Source organism: Rattus norvegicus, chromosome 6, assembly GCF_021556685.1.
Source record: "Rattus norvegicus strain SHRSP/BbbUtx chromosome 6, alternate assembly SHRSP_T2T, whole genome shotgun sequence".
NCBI classification, from domain to species: Eukaryota; Metazoa; Chordata; class Mammalia; order Rodentia; family Muridae; genus Rattus; species Rattus norvegicus.
Window position 1 is genome coordinate 106131274 of NC_141539.1, and position 15040 is coordinate 106146313.

The window sequence follows — 15040 nt, forward strand, 5'->3', positions numbered from 1 at the left end:
AAGTATAGTAGAATCTTTTGTTTTACCATGTTCCCTAACCCATCTTTATCAGAATCAGCCAACAGAATGTCTTCCGTAAAATGGTAAATGAGAGATGGAGGGAATTGCTTACAATTAATTGTGAATGGTTGTTACACAAAAATATGACAAAGTTGGACTATTTAACATTCCCTTTGGACAAACTTTGCAGTTTTCTCTTTAGGGGATGACTATTATTCGAACTAGGTAGGGAGAATACAAACCTTCCCCTGTCTTTCTCATGCAAGGGTATTTTGAAGAACAATCTTTCAAGCCAATTCTTACCATAAGCTATGACGTGGTAACAAAGATGTAAAGAAGTCCAGGCTATAAAGAACCTGTGCTCTGTTACCTGTATTAATCCTTCCCCAGGAGTAACTACCATGTCACCCTAATTCCCTCATTTGCTGTCCCTGGAACTGCAGGGCTACTATTTTGAGAACTCAATTGTTGTAAAACGACCCTTCCCGATATAAGCTTAAGTGTATGTCAGCCACATAAGGTCTCAATTTCTCTTTTTGCCCTTCTGGTCCTACACAGGCAATCAATTGGACACAATGCTATTTGAAAGAACAAACTCCCATAAATTGCATCAAAACCTGAGGTAGCCAATGTGGATTCCAAGACTTTTGGGAAAGTAACATCAGCTCCTGTATGTACCAACCCTTCTATGCACACACCCATATTTGGACAATCTATATCTATAATCATAGACCTGTGTGCCAGAGCACATGTTTCCCAGTGCTCCCAAACGCCCCTGTTCATGCCACAGGAGCAGCCTTGCACCTATTGTAGGGAAATAACTCAGCCATTCTGTCTCCTTCTTCCCCTTTAGCAGGTTTTATTTCTTCCTTGGGATCCCCATCTACTACACCTGGATAGACCATGAGTCCTTGAGAAGTGAATCCACTTCTTCCCAAGATTACTCCCACTGGCCCTGAAGGGAAGGAACCGCACCCACCAGTCCTTAACTTAACAACATCCCTCTTTGGGGATAATGAAAGGGGGATCTGTGGCCAGATCCTAAGCTACACTTTCTTCTGCAGCCACATCTAAGATCAGAAACACATAATGCTTCATTCGTCCAGACTGACCAAAAAGAAAACGTTAATTGTTTCCTCTGGGGATTTGGGCTGACAGGTCCCTTGATGTTGCCTGTAGTTTTACAATCATTACCTCCTAAGCCCAGGCCTAAGGCCAATGCTACCAGCCCCTCCTGCCTTTCCTCTTCTTCCACCATTCGTAGTTATGGGATTGTCCTCTGCCAACCCTAACCTGGCCTCTTTCTCTACACATCACTGCTCTGGGGGTTCTTGCCACCAGCTTGCCTCTGAGCCCTTTGACTCTGGGGACAAAAGACACAGGGCTGGAGGTATTGCACAGAGGTTAAGAGCACTGACTGCTCTTCCAGAGTTTCTGACTTTTAATTTCCAGCAACCACATGGCTGCTCACAACCAGCTGTAATGGGATGTGAGGCCCATTTCTGGTGTGTCTGGTGACAGGGACAGTGCTTGCACGTGAAACTAATCTTAAAAAAACAAACTAAATAATTTGCCTACTGGGCACAATTGCTATGCAAAGATAAGGCAGACTTTCCAGGTGGGATTGACCAGTTCATTACCTCTGTGTCTCCTCCTGCTCTAAACTTGAGGCTTGTTCCACCATCTCCTGCCGAATATCTTTGACGACCCGCCCAAGGCTGCAGACCTTAGCTTTCCCAGAGCCCTTCCATGATTATTGCTATTCGGTCTAAGCTCTACACCCACAGCTACCTGGTAAAACCAGGTATGCTGTGTGCCACAGTTGCCTGGCGATCGCCAGTTGTGCCCGACAGTAAAAATGTGGGCCGCTTGCCCTGTCTTACCCTCTCTTACTTCTCTTACACTTTATTCTTCACTGCTCTTGCCCCCTTCCCCAGGACACCATGCGAGTGCCCGTGGCTGGCCGCCGTTCTGCTCTTCTACTCTTTTCTCATTAACATTTTGCACGTGGAATCATGGTGGGTGGGTGTGTTCTGTCCAGGAACGGGCCAAGATTCAAAATGCTAACATTAAACCGAATCACGGGATTGAACCAGGAACCCTCACATTGGTGCCATGACTCGGATGCACCACGTGAGGATTTTCATCTCCCTGAGCCCATATGGTCTGGCACCCCTGCCACACTGCTGCCTTCCATGAGACAGAGTATAGTTCTTCCTCACCGCATGCCTCTGCTTCTGCAGGGGCCCCCATTCCACCCTGGGCCACCTCTGGCCTGGGGCACGGAGCCTTGCTGAAGATGGATGAAACCATGGACTCCTGAGACAATGCCCCGTTGCCAAAGAATTGCAGTGCAAGCCTCTTCGGCGCGCATGCCCCAAGACTGCTGCTGAGCGTCCTAATGTTGAGTCCTACCTTTACTTCTGCTGCCTCTTCTGTGGGCATCACACGGATTAAATCAAACCAGCTGCCACACCATGTTAGCCATCAGACCACTAACACCTGCTGACTGCGGGGGGACTCAGGACTTACACATCTCCAGCAGGCCTCCGCATCGCCATGATGCCCTGCGTATAGCTGCCCACCAAGCAGAGCACCCTCTTCAAGCACATGCTGGTGAGAGGTACCTACTCCACCTCTGTACGCTTTACCTCAGAGCTTGACTTTCCATGGGGTACACATGGTTTCAGGGGAGCGTTCGTGAGCTTGGAGCTACCCATGCTGCCTCTGGGGATAGAGCCTTTCACTGAGCCTCTTTCTGAACATTTTCCCTTGGGTGAGACTTTCTCTTTTTGAGACAGATTAATGCCAGGCCAGACCTCTATAGAATGCTCACTGGCCCAGGAGCACTGGCTCTAAGTCTACCCACAGCACTGCACTGGTCGGGGCAATTAATCCCTATTCTCACACATGGGTCTCTAGGTCTTCGATGCCTATCCCCACTTCCTGGGATGTTTTGGACTAATTGATACTAACCAGAAAACAGTATCTCTTTTTGCCCCATTAGCAGGCCTCCCTCTTCTCCCTTCTTTATTGCTGTAGTTCCTGCCTTGTGAAAAGCAGGTCCAACCCCATTCTTCAGGAACCTTGTCTGCGAAGAATGCTTTCCCACGCATGTGTGGCCCCGAACAACCTTGTACAAGCAAGCTCTCCCTCTCTCTGTCCAGGACTTTGATCCAGCGTGCTCACACTGCCAGCCAAGCACAGTGCCTCAGCTGTGCACACCAGTTTCCCAGCTCCCTGTGAATGCACACACTTGCTTCTCCCTTGCTCTGCAGATCTTAAAGAATGTAAACTTTTATAAGCTACAGGAAATACTCAGATCTACCTCTTATGAACCAAAGACTCCACTCAGAGAAGTTCATCTGCCTAAAGATCCCACTTACTACCTATTCCTAAGGGTGGGAGTCCTCTGGGTTTCAAGCGTACATCTAAGAAAAAGTTTTCTTTTCTCCCAAGCGCACTTAATCTTATTCTCTGCCTATAATAAACATATATGTGTGCTATAGCATCTTTTCAAGTCCAGATACTTACTACACCCAGGACAGCTCCAGAGATTGGACGTCTAGATGTTACAATCTCCTCTCACAGACACAGACACTCATATTGGACCTGTTCCTTCTGACCTATCCTCAGACGGTTCCACAGACCATGAACAACAGGGAGACAGCCAACTCTAGGACTGTACAATCTTCAGCATACCATTTTTCTAGGTTCCCTAGAGACATGTCACCACAGAGCAAGCAGGAAATAGTAAGAGTTTACGACAACACAATTCCTGCTTCACCATCACCACGAATTTTTTTTTTTAATTAAACCAAACTGGGGAATGTTGGTATTCTCTCTAAGCTCAAAGAGCATAGCTATGCGGGAACAGCCAGGTATGCTCTACCCCTCTGACACAAGCCCATTTGGGCATAGGAGCACAGAATGTTGGGCCCCCGTATTCATTCACAAAACAACTGGGCGGGCTTCCCTTCTGTCTTTGTGCATAGTCAGCACTCTAGGACCAAGAGGCTTGCCTTCCGGGCTGCTGGAAAGGCCCCTCTGGTTTTTTCTGGGGCAGTCCCTGATCCAGTGTCCTTTTTCTTTGCATTGGCACACTGACCTTTAGCCAGGAATTCTCTTCTGTTGCCAGAACTGTCTTCCTAGGTTCCCTAACTACTGTGGCCAGTATATGTTCCTCTCTTGTCTTTTATCTCTCTTTAGCTCTCTAACTTCCTCTTCTTTTTGTCTCTTTTCTTCCCTAGCTTCCTGCTCGTTTTACCTTTCTTCCTCTTTCTCTTCCTCAGTCTCTCTGCTGTCCACTTATGTGCACATACCCTGAACCACACTTTAACTTTCCTTTCTCTGCACTTACACTAACTCTCAGCAACTTAGCTTAACTCTTCAAATTTCTGTAACTTTTTCTTTATATCTTTTTCTCACCTTAGCCAGATTGGTGGGGCGCTTTCCAGCCCCTCGGGGACCCACCCTTGGAGCCTGGCGTTAGACCTGGAGCACTCCCTACCTTCAGGGGTATTGAAGTCAGTCAGGAGTGAGGGTCTTCCATCCATGTCTGGAACATTTATTTTCTGGCCTCTAGTAGAATTCTGTCTTTCCTCGGTGGTAAAGAAGATCTATAACAGTTACTAATAAGCATCTCATGTGGGATGGTGAGAAAACAAGAGGAGAATCTAGAGAATAGAGGTCCACTGAAGAGGACAAATAGCATTTAGTCACACAGCTAAACCAGGAGGCCTTTTGGGGACAAACAGGCCGTTGTAAAAATAAGCACAAGCTTCGTGTCTGTGAAGCAGAAAGGCGAGCAGAGAGGCAACTGATATGTTACCGACTATCTCTCTGGACTTAGAGTTTTCCTCAAGGAGTCTCTCTTCAGTGTCAGCTTCGTGGCTTTACCTCTCAAGAGAACCAGCCTCCAAATGACACTAGGCTTCTAGTAATAACAAAAGGATGGAGAGATGGTTAGGACCTGGGTATTAGATGCCAAGTGGCTGACATAAGAATTGTAACCGGTTCACCTGGGACTTTCAGGACCTCAGTAGCAGCCCTTTACCAAACTGTCGCACTGGGTTAAAGGCCCATGGAAAAGAAAAGATTAATCCTGACCTTGGCCACAGCCAAAGCCTGAATTCTAAATTTTGACGGGCAAAACAAAGTTCTTCACAGTTAGTTGTAGATTCTTTCTGAAACTATTTTAGGGGCTTCCCTGCCTCCCAACCTGGGGCATTTTGACCACAGGGGAGGAACTTGCTGATGAGGGGTTAGGAACAAAGACACTGTCCATGTAGACAGACCATTCTCTTAGAATAGGGCCAGTGGATAAGGGAAGGCAGGCAGGCTCTCTCAAAGAAAGTTCTCTTAATGCACTCTTTTTGTTGTCAAAGCATCAGCCCTGGCCAACTGACCCTTAACCTTGAAACTCTTTCCCCCCACCCCCCGCTGACTCAGGCCCCTGCCCATGCACAGCCTGCAGCTTGCTTGCCCATGCACCTGCCACCCTCAGCCCCACACTTCCCTACTCTGAGCTGTCCATTCCTTAGAAGCTGTGAATGTTTAAGCAACAGGGAGAATTTTTCTTCAGGACCTAAGGTAAAACTTTCAGGTTCTGATAATTCCTGCTTCAGACAGGGTCACTCCCTAACCTGGAGTCCTTCATACACAACTGTTAACAGCAGCTAGACTGGGACAAGAGGAGCAAAGGGAGGGGCATCTCCCCTTGGGAAGGAGGCTCAAGAGAGAAAGATAAAACTCCCTGGCAGAAAACCATTTTTCTCAAGCAAATTATTTTTAACTTCTAAGTTAAGCACCAAGAGGACCAAGTGAAACTCTTTGACGAACAAAGTAAATAGTTCTGTGATTAAGTTTCCAGTTATAAAGATCAGAGGAGGAGAAAGTCCAATACGGAAGGGGCTGCATCCCATTGCCTGGACCAGGGGGAGGTCTGGAAGCCCGCAAGGGAAAAACAAGAATTGGGCCAGTAGAGGAGTCAGGGGTGAGTGCTCACCAACTTCCCGTGCCCTAGGCCGGACCTCTAGAGGGGCAGAGGATTCAAGAGGTTGGACACCATAAGTGCCCAAAGGTATGGCTACTGTGGAGTCATGCTCTGTGGGGCTCTGAGCCCTGCAGCTTCGGGTACCTGTAGCCGGACACCCACTCCCTGATTCTTCTTCCTGTGGAGAAGAAGTCAGAAGGCTGCTGGGGAGGAAATGGGGCATAAATACGGGGGACGGAGCTGGCCATTCAGGAGGCTCCCCCACCTCAGGATAGATCTTAGGAGGAGCAGAGGGTACTGAGGATTTTGAACCAGGTTTTGCCAGACCTAAATGTAAGATTGCTGGTCCGGGTGTGCTCCCAGTTTTTCCTGAAAAATAGCTTTAACATAAAGAATCATAGTCATGTCAAAAGAGCCCTCAGGGGGCCAGCCCACACTGAAAGTTGGCCACTCAGAGGTGCACAAAGTCTGCCACTTTCCCTTCTTAACTTCAACTGCCATATTATGTGCTCTGTCCCTAACTTGTCCAATGATCTAACATCAGGCTTACGGGAGTCATTACTGTCTGTCCTATCATCACAAAAAAAACACTAAACAGACAAACAACAGACAACACAAAGAAACCACAATATCCAGACAACAACTGCTGTGCCTAGTCCACAGGCATCAGCCAAAAGCAGTTTCAGACAAAGAGGTCTTTGAAGTTTCTCTTCCAAGAGGAACACACTATCCTCTTCTACCCAATAGGAGACCACCAGGCGTCCCTGGCTCTCCTGTTGCCCTGAAGCATCCGTCAGGGTGCAGCTTGTCGTCCTCCCAACATGTCTGTCGACCACAGCTTCTGAGCTTTACAGCTCCGGAAAGTGGCTGCAAAACCAGAGCCCTTTTCAGGTACTAACCAGAACCAGAACAGAGACAGACACAGACAGCAGCTGCACATTCAGACACAATTGGGGACCCCCTTACCTCCAAGAAGGTCTTTGGAGTTGTGGGTGGTTGCGAGATCCCGGACGAGCTCCTAAATGAAAGACTACCAGGGTGGGGAAGACCCCCACTCAAATCTCAAGATGACGCAACCCCCCAAGAACTCATGAGAAACGAGTCTTGATGTAATAAACAAGAGGTGTATTTGAGGAACCAGAGCTCTGGAGATGACACGTATCTCACACAGGAGACAGAGGAGTCGACCTCTAGCCCAAGTAGAGGAAGGTATTTACAGGGAAAATTACATAGGTAGTTGGCAACAGTCACAGAAAGCAATTTCATTGGTTTGTAAGTTGGGCTCAGTTCAACTCTAGGCCACCCTGCTTCTGAGGCAAGTTGACCCTAATTCTCTTTTTTGTCAGGAATGTTGAGTCAGGCCTTATTGAGGCCAGATAATTTTGTGTAGCCGGGCTACATCCCCAAAACATGTTTTTTGCTGTGAGGTAAACTTGTCCTCATAGCAGGGTCAGTGGGGGATACTTTAAAATCTTTATTCTTTCAGAATCATGGCAGTGACCAAAGAGGTCTTACAGATGTTTCTCTACCTGCTGCTGGGAGTCGAAGAGAAGGCAAGAGACAAAGAGAAGAAGGCCTATAGACAAAAAGCACTCCCCTGCCACCCAGACAAAAATCCAAATAACCCCAGAGCAGCTGAACTCTTCCACCAGCTGTCCCAGGCCTTGGAGGTACTGACTGATGATGCAGCCAGGGCTGCATATGACAAGGAGAGGACAGTCAGGAAGCGGGCCGCAGAGACGACCCAGAGACTTGAGGAGAACAGGAAGAAACTGAAGCTTGACCTGGAGGCCAGGGAGCAGCAGGCCCAGGCCCAGAGTACTGAGGAAGAGGAGGAGAGCAGGAGCATCACCACACTAGAGCAGGAGATTGCTCGATTACAAGAAGAGGGTTCCCGTCAGTTGGAAGAGCAGCAATGGCTGATCCAGGAGCAGACCCGCCAGGACCGAGAACAGAGGCTGAGAGGAAGAACAGAAAATAGAGTAGGCAAAGGAACCCCCAAAGTAAAGCTTAAGTGGACATGCAAGAAGGAGGATGAGTCCCAAGGGGGCTACTCCAGAGATGTCCTCATGAGGCTTTTACATAAGTATGGGGAGGTTCTCAACTTGGTACTTTCCGGAAGGAAGCCAGGCAATGTCATAGTGGAGATTGCAACTGTCAGAGCTGCGGAGTTGACCGACAGAAATGAAGTGGGCCTGGCTGACAACCCTCTGTAGGTTTCCTGGTTGGAGGGACAGCCCCAGGGCATGGTGATCCCAGTCCCCCAGGACTGTGGAAGGGCTCAGTGTTGTCAGAAAGGGACTATGAGAGTCTGGTCATGGTGCGCATGCGCCAGGCCACTGAGCGACAGCAGCTGATGGCCCAGATGCAGCAGGAAGATGAGGGGGTACCACGTAGCCCGCACTTCAGCCTTCCCAACCCACACCCTTTTCTGAGTCATCACCAATAAACTTTTAAAAAAAACAAACAAAAAAAAAACCAAACATGTATAATATGTAATGGATAATTTCTAATCTTGATGGCCTGTTGCATTTGAATAAACAATGTTAATTCAGAGTTATCAGGGACAAATTCAGCAGTCTCTATAGGCATTCAATGAATCAATAATTACGTTAAGAGCTTCAGGATATTCCAATATCATAAGGATAGCATACAATTCTGACTTCTGAATTGATGTGGACGTTTGACCAACATGCTTATTTTATCTGACTTACAACCTGCCATACCCATCTTGTTTACATCAGTATAAAAAGTTAGCACCGAATGCAACATCTCGCTCTGCTCTTGACCCTGTGCAAGTGCGGTGCAGTGGGAAGCCTCTGAAAATGTATCCAATATGGCATCGGAGCGGAAGACTAAGTTATCCAAAACCTCCTGCGCATGAAGTTCATGCAGAGGGGCCTGGACTCGAAAAACCAAACAGCTGGAAGAGGAGGAACGGAAGATGATCAGGGATGAGCACTGGTACCTGGATTTGCCAGAGTTGAAGGAGAAGGAGAGCTTCATCATAGAAGAGCAGAGCTTCTCCCTGTGTGAAGATATTCTCTACGGAAGGATGCCATTCAGAGGCTTTAATCCTGAAGTTGAGAAAGTAATGCTTCTGATGAATTCCAGGAACAGAGTGGCAGGGTCAGAAGAGGAGGAAATACTAGACATTGGAATGTCGAAAGAAGAAATGGCAAGAAGACATGAGAGTTTGGAGGGAACGATTGGGTAAATGTTTGCCAAGAATAGGAAGCCAATGACGAAGAAGATGAAAATGGAAATATAAAAGCCATTAAAATTAAGAAGATGTTCTTACAGCCCGAAGACTAATATGGACGCCTGTAATCCAGTGGATGCTGTGAGAACAGCATGGTCTGAACTCACCCTCCTGTCCTCGGTACTGGTCCCTTCTAAGGGATGCCTAGGGTTGGAAATGTGCTGTTCTTGAGACAGAAGGATGATGGACGTTCTACATCCTTTTGGCGGCAATCGGGGGCTTCACATATGTGGGTATACGCTGCTCCCTAGACTTTTGGCCTGATTCTGTGTGAATATACACACAGACATGGCACAAACCTACACATGCTCTCAGTTACTCTCCAGGAATGAGTATTGTAAACTAATTCTTGCCTTGGTTTTACTGCCCTTACATTTATATTTTACTTTTTGAATCATGTCAAGGCAAATCATTCACTTTGAATTTCAATATTTGAGAACTTTTCAGAAGTGATTGACCAGGAACAGACATGGCTCTCAGCCCAGAGTATTCGCATGCTCATAGGCCTTCTTCATGAGTAGAAGTGTGGGGTTTGTGTATTTTAAACAGTCACCTGGATCTTTTTCTAATGTTCTATAATAAACGTGCTTTATATTAAAAAGTTGATACCTCTGGAGTTGTTACTCATTCCTAACAATTATGGTAATGATATTAAATAGTGGATTTTTTAAATTCTTCAAAATCTAGCATTTCTATCAGTCGCCAGGTCAGCTCACTGTCAGGAATAGCGTCAGTAGCAGGCACATGGTGCAGAGACGCTGGGAAGGATGCATGCCTTTCTGCAGGCCTAAGACAATCTTGTGGGAGTGCACTCACTCACACATCATCCTTTTGTGCCTGTGCTACCTCCCGCTCTTCCCAGCCCCTTGTCTCCCTGAGGCATTTGGGCACCTGGTAGTGAAAGCACGGGGAGCAGGGCAGGGCAGCAGTTTCCCTTCCAGTCTATTTCTTTCCCCTTTTCATCATGGGTACATTACCAGTCTCATTCACCAAGCCTGAACCTTGTTCTCCTCCTGGCTCTTTCTTTCCAAGCATTTCAAATTCTAGTCACAAACTCTACATGCATAGTGTCAAGTCTGTCATCTTTTCTAGCAGAAGAGAATTGAGTGAACTTTGAGTTTTCAGCTTTCACTCCAAACTTCCAGAATAGTATATGAACATACAAAGCAAAATCAAAAATCCCCTCCAGTTACACAGTATGATAGCACCCAGCAACTGTAGCTGCCATTTTATCATTTCCTTCAGGAACATTGCTCACCCCTCAGAATCTACAGTTTCCTCTACCACATTAGAAGCAGAGTTACCCGTTATGTCTAAGTCACGGTGGATGCCACCTGTAGGCATAAAGGTTTTGAAACCTCCTCTTAAGTTATGCTCTAGCCCACAATAGAGCCCACAGGAGCAGCCTTGCCCCGGATGTAGGGAAACAGCTGAGCAATTCTATCTGCTTCTCCCCTTTAGCAGGTATTATTTCTTCCTGGGATCCCCATCTACTATACCTGGATACACCATGAGTCCATGAGAAGTGAATCCACTTCTTCCCAATATTATTCCCACTGTCCCTGAAGGTAAGGGACCATCCACACCAGTGGTCCACTTATATGTGACTTTTGGGGATAATGTAAGAGGAATCAATGGCCAGATCAAATCTACACTTTCTCTGCAGCCATGTATAAGATCAGAAATACCTACTTTTCTTGCCTGCTTGGTACCTCCTGACTGACCAAAAGGAAAATGTCTCCAATGTCCCGAGGGGCCTCTAGCTTACAGGGCTGCCTGTAGTTTTACAATCACCACCACCTCATGCCCAGACTACAGCCAATGCCACCAGCCCTTCCGGCCTTTCTTCTTCCACCACAATGCTGAGTTCTGGGATTGGCCACTGCCAACCCTAACCCGGCCTCTTTCTCTCTCCGCAACTGCTTTGTGGGTTCTTGCCACTGGCTTGCCTCTGAGACCTTTGATACTGTGGACAAGAGATACAGGGCTGGAGAGATGGCTCAGGGGTTAAGAGCACTGACTACTCTTCAAAACCCTAACACTGGTTCTGAAAGCATGGATGGAACCAGGAACCTTAACATTGGCGCCGTGACTCGGATGCCCCAGGGGAGGATTTTGATTTCCCACTGCCCACATGGCGTTTTACTTCCGCCATTCCTCTGCTGACCCCGAGGCACAGGATAGGCCTTTCCCAACACATTCCTCTACTGCCCACAGCAACCACCAGCTTCTCCTGGCAGAACCTTGGTGGAGGTGGAGGAAACCTGTGCACTCCAGCCTTATCACTGCATTGTCCACAGTTCACCCAGGTCTGTGGGTAAAGCTGCAGTTGCTCACAACTGGCTGTGTGCTCTCCCTGGCGTGGCAAGGAAGAACGGAGAGGAATGCCACTTCTGTGAACATGACTCGAGATTGCTACCAAGCGTCCTGCTGTTGGGCCCTGCCATTACATCTGCTCCCACTTTTGTGAGAATCACAGGGATTTGATTACAGCTACTGCCACAACATCGACACCATCAAACCACCAACGACTGCTGGCTGCTGGGGATCTCAGGACTTACACCACTCCAGCAGGCCTCCCGTTCCATAGGATGCCCTGCTTATAGCTGCCAACCAAGGAGAGCGCCCTCCTCAAGCACATGCAGGTGAGCAGTACCTATTCAGCCTCTGTGCGCTTTACCTCAGAGCTTGACTTTCCATGGGGTACACAGGGTTTCAGGGGAGCGTTCTTGAGCTTGGAGCTACTGGAGCTACCTCTGGGGATAGAGCCTTTCACAGAGCCTCCTTCTAGGAACTTTTCCCTTTGGTGAGACTTTCTCTTTTTGAGATGGTTTAATGCCAGCCCAAGCCTGGATAGACTGACTGCTCTCTGGCCCAGGAGCACCGGCTCTAAATCTAGCCCGAGCACAAGTTGGGGCAGCTAATCCCTATTCTCACCCATGGGTCTATAGGTCTTCAATGCCTGTCCCCATTTCCTGGGATGTTTTGGTCTAATTTACACTAACCAGAAACCATTCTCTCTGTCTGCCCCCATTCCCAGGCCTCCCCCTCTTCTCCCATGCTTGTTGCTGTAGCTCCTGGTTCCTGCCCTGTGAAAAGCAGGTCTGGCCCCTTTTCGGAGGAACCCTGTCTATCAGGCCCGTTTCCTACTATCTGGGACCCTAAGACCCTTGCATAAGCCAGTTCTCTTTCTGTCTGGGACTTTGCTCCAGCGTGCTAACAACACTGCCTGCACACATTGCCCCAGCTGTCCACACCACTGTCCCAACTGCGGGTACTTGAGTGCTCCCTCTTTTACCTTGCTCTGCCGATCTTAAAGAATGGAAACTTATAAACTACAGGAATCCCACTCAGACCTATGTCTTATGGAATAAATAGATTCTACTCAGATAAGTTCATCTGCCTCAACATCCACATACAACCTATTCCAAAGGGTGGGAGTCCTCTGGTTTTCAAATTTCCATCTAAGAAAAAGTTTACTTATCTCCTGCAACATGCTTAATTTTATTCTCTGCCTATAATAAGTATGTATGTTCCAGCACCTCATCAAGTCCAGGTGCTTACTACACCCAGGACAGCCCCAGAGAAGAGACCTCCAGATGTTCCAATCTCCTCTCAGACACAGATGCTTCTATTGGATCGGTTACTTCTGAACTATACTCAGTTGGTTCCACACACCATAGACAACAGGGAGTCAGCATCTCTAGATTGAGCAAATAACCCCATCCCCATCTTTTTAGGTTCTGGAGACACATCGCCGCAAAGCAAACAGGAAGTAAGTCAGAGATCACAACCCAATTCCTGCTTCACCATCGAGTCTACTATTTTTTTTTTTAATTAAACCAAAATGGGAGAATGTTGGTGTTCTACGCTCAAAGAGCACAGCTGCATGGGAACAGCCAGGTATGCACTACCCACAGTTGCCTGGCAATAGCCAGCTATGCCTGACACTAGAAAAGGGGCTGCTTGCCCTGTCTTACCCTCTTTTACTTCCCTTACTCTTTGTTCTTTGCTGCTCTTGTCCCCTTCCGCATCCCTCCCCCCATATGTCCATGGCCAGCCGCCTTTCTGATCTTCTACTCTTCTCTCATTTAACCTCTTCACCTGAACCATGATGGCTTGGCTTGTTCTGTCAGGGCACAGGCCAAAATTGGAACCCCTAACAATTATGTCCTCCTTCATCTGAAGAGACAGACAGGAAGAAGACACAGAGAAGATGAAGATGACTCAGATCCATGTGCATCCGGTTCATCTTCCTCCATCTCCTACCTCTTCCTGGTCATCTTTCTGTCCCCTCTCTAAAACTTTCAGCCCTGCCTTCTTTTCCCACTGCCCAATCACAGGCTCATGTAACTAATTAAGATTTGTACCTGGCCTCACCTGCATACAGACAGCAATCCACAGGTCAGTTTGGTTCCCAATGGCAAGAGGTTTCCTTGTTCAGACTCAGACTGGCAAATCCTTTGACCAATGTCAAAGGCTGCAGTGGCCTAGAAGCCTCTGTAGCTCACAGTAACCAGAACCTGCAAGGTCTTAGGTACGGTTACCGTATTCTCTAGAATCAATGCACCTGTCATTGTGAACTCTGGAATCTTTGGCCTTACAATTTCTTGGGAAATCACCAAATTGTCTACAGTTAAAACATCAAGCATTTTGATTGCTGATATCTGTAGCCACCATTTGCCCTGTGATATTTGCATTATACTCTTGAGAACCTATACCAGTGGTCTCCCTTATGCATTCATCTATAGGGCTCGACATGCTTTCAATGGTCTAATTACTCTCTTACATTCTGTGTTTACATCCCCAAAAGCCAATATTTCTATCAATGGCTGTCTAGTTTCTGAGTCTGATAGGGTTCTATAAACAGCTGAACTTAACCTTTGTAAGAATTCTCTAAAGGAATTCTCCAGAATCCTATTTTAGTAAAGAGGTAGATTTTCCTCCTCAGGTTCTGCAACCAGACCCCAGGCTCTTAAAGTTGCAACACAACATTGTTCAATTACACCCTCAGATCTGATTTGGTTCTGTAAGTCAGCATAACATCCTTCACCAAGTAGTTGTTCTTTAATAAGTTATTCCACTTGAGAAATTACAAGGGCGGGTTCTGTAGCTTCATGCCTTTACCACCACAACCACAGTAATTGTTGAACAGCTGACACCAACCCCTTCCATCCAATCTTGTGGGATCACCTCATGCTGTGGTCTAGTTATTTAGTGTTTCATTAATATAGGAAGAATGTAAATGATACAAAACAACAGATTCTTCAAAATGCTTTAAATCTAGCATTTCTATCAGTCACCAGGTCAGCTCAGTGGCAGGAATAGCACCAGTAGCAGGCACATGCTGCAGAGACACTGGGAAGGATGAAGGTGCCTCTGGAGGCCCAAGCAAAACCTGTGGTAATGCACTCACTTATACATTACCAGTTTGTACCTGTGCTGCCTCCTGGTCTTCCCAGCCCCTTGTCTCCCTGAGGCATTTGGGCACCTGGTAGTGAAAGCATGGGGAGCAGGGCAGGGCAGCCCTGTCCCTTCCAGTCTATTTCTTTCCCCTTTTCATCATGGGGTACATTCATTACCAGTCTCAATCACCAAGCCTGAACCTTGTTCTCGCCCTGACTTTTTGCATTCCAAGCATTTCAACTTCTAGTTGAAATCTCTATGTGCATTACAAAGTCTGCAGTCCTTTCTAGCAGAAGAGAGTTGAGTGAAACTTCTGAGTTTTCGACCTTCTCTCCAAATTTTAGAATAGCATGTGAACATACAAAGTAAAACCAAAA

At 47.1% G+C, this 15040-nt stretch overlaps 2 pseudogenes; both read left to right on the plus strand.

Annotated features, from left to right (window-relative positions):
* Window positions 1–7485: 7485 nt before the first annotated feature.
* On the plus strand, window positions 7486–8444 carry LOC134479149 (dnaJ homolog subfamily C member 17-like; annotated as a pseudogene).
* Window positions 8445–8831: 387 nt separating this feature from the next.
* On the plus strand, window positions 8832–9310 carry LOC134479436 (M-phase phosphoprotein 6-like; annotated as a pseudogene).
* The last annotated feature ends 5730 nt before the right edge of the window (window positions 9311–15040 follow it).